Here is a 2,654-nt window from a genome sequence, read left to right on the forward strand (position 1 = left end):
AAATCTACCATTTAACTAAAGTTGCTTAATCTACCAATCTCCGTGGGATCGACCTCACTCTTAGTGAGTTTTATTACTTGATACGACCCGGTATACTTGCCGTTAAATACGTGAAATTAATTTTTTATGTATCAGTCATCCAGCAGCACCACTTGTTTGCATACTCACAATGCCTCTGCAGTTTTATTTTTCTCTTTTGATTTAACACTTTTTCATTCTACTTGCTTTAGTTATTTTTCTGTTTTTAAATGCTTTCCTCTAGTTTGCTTATTAACTGTCTTTGTTAGTACATCACCAAGATATCCTTATTCATGACATATTCTTGGCTTGGTGATTGTACTTAACATATAACAGATTCTTTTGTTTAGTTTTAATTCAAATAAATTGACATAGGATTGCATTCTAAGTTTGGTGTTGCTATGCAACAAAATTTGCTTCCAATCTTTACTGGATACTTCCATTGATTCTAAGTGAAAGTGTCATACTAAGTTTGGTGTACCACTCATTCTTTATGCAATGTATCATGCACACCCTCTTATGTTTGCAATCACAATGTTTCTGTCTCTTATGCCTTGATTGTTATCTTTAATTTTGCTTGCTTAAAACACATGTATTGCTAACATTTCATTGTGTAAGACATTCATGATCCATCTTAGCCCCATAGCTATTGTTCTAATTGTTGCTTGAGGATGAGCAAGCATTCTGAGTTTAGCAAGGGAAAGGGAAGAATAAGAGGAAAATGACAACAATAAGAGAAGATGAACTACAAAGTTGTAAAGTTTCTTTTTCTCTCATTTTTTTAGCACCTTAAATTGCATGATTGTCTTTATATTCCCTGTATGCATGTGTGGTATGAATAAGCATAGCTTGAATTTTGATTTGTAACATCTTACTGTGGCATTATGACTACCAACTTGAATTCTGTGAGTTTAAAGCAATAAAGCATCATGATCATAAACAAACAAGGCATTAAAGAAGGTTTAGCATGTGCATACAAGTATTGGAAAGCTAGTATGATTAATTGTTGCTCAATTGCATTGGATTTTATTTAATTGAAGTTTTCATCTAGGACATTTTGTGAAATCTTTTGAAATCATGAAAACCTTGAAGGAAGTAAATGCAAATAAATCAAGAAAGAAAAAGGGAAAGAATGAGAAAGCTGAAGGCTCTAAGTACCAATGACAATTTCATTGTTAAGTACTTGTGGTGTTTATGTATCAAGTAAAATGCTTGAAAACAAAACACTTAGAAGTCAAGGCTAGGTTCAAGTGCAAAAGCACTCCCTCAAAGCTCAAGGCTCTGAGCATCAATGATTAGAGAGCTAAAAAAAATAAAAAAATAAAAAAATAAATGAGCTTAATGAAGTCCTCTAATTAAATGCTTGTGGTGCTTATGTATCAAGTGGTAATACTTGAAAACAAAGCATTTAGAGTCGTAGCTTTGTTATCAACTCATGGGGCAAAGCACCCAAAAGGAGAAGCTAATAAGAAAATCAAAAGCTTGTTTCAAGGAAGAAATATAAGGAAAAGATTTCATAAAATAAGCTAGATAGAAGCATCAATCATTTACATTTCTTTTGTGATTGTAGCATGCATAGAAAAATAGCCTACCATGAACATTGAGTTGCTATTCTTCTTACCTTGGATTATCAATCTTTATTGCATGATTCTTTTCTTGCTTAGGGACAAGCAAGGTTTAAGTTTGGTGTTGTGATGACATGTCATCATGTCATGTTTTTCTATGCTTTTTCATACAAGAAATTGATAATTAGTGCTTAAATATTACATTCTTTTGTGCTTAAATGGTATATTTTCTTGATCTTTTGATTTTATAAATTTTTTAGGAAATAAGGAGAAAAAGAAGAAAAAAAGCACAAAATGAGCTAAAAAGAAGAAAAGAGGAATTTTGGGCACACTTTGAAGTTGGAGGACACTTTAGAGCCTTAGGCCATGCTTTTAAAAGCGTGGCCCATGACCAAATCAAGGAAGCTTGACAATAACACTCACAAAGCTCAGTTCACTAAATAAACTTAGCTTTATCGTGAAAAATTCAGCATGGAAGCAAGAATTTTTGCTAAGTTAAACTTGGGTGTTCACAGCATGACCATGCCTCATTCAAAGGACCATAACTTGAGCTACAAATGTCCAATTGATGTGCTTCTAGTTGTGTTGGAAAGCTGGCATTAAGAGCTTTCCAACAATATATAGTAGTCCATATTTGGCATGAAATTGAGGCACAAGTGAAAGGCATCTTTAAGGACAAAAAATAAGCAAAAATAAACCAAAGTGGCTTCACCAAGGCTCGAAGGGGGAGACATAAGGAAAGCAAAAAATTGGAAGGCCAAGGCCCATGAAAGCTCAGTTCACTTTCCCAACTGAGCTTTGTCGTGCTCTCCCACTCAAGAAAATGCAAGGAAAAGGCTCATAAAAGTTCTTCCACCAAGGTTTGAACTCAAGGCGTCACACTCAAAGGTGGAGCGCTACACAAGAAAAAAGGGAAGCTCAGTTCACTTTTAGAACTGAGCGCTACTTCCCCCTACACTCTTCACATTTTGGCACGCCAAGGAGCTTGTCACGCGCACAACTTGGTACACCAAGTGCAAGATGGAGAGCTTAGTTCACTTAATCAACTGAGCCGTGCCCTGGGAGCTGCAC

Source organism: Arachis hypogaea, chromosome 19, assembly GCF_003086295.3.
Source record: "Arachis hypogaea cultivar Tifrunner chromosome 19, arahy.Tifrunner.gnm2.J5K5, whole genome shotgun sequence".
Lineage (NCBI taxonomy): Eukaryota > Viridiplantae > Streptophyta > Magnoliopsida > Fabales > Fabaceae > Arachis > Arachis hypogaea.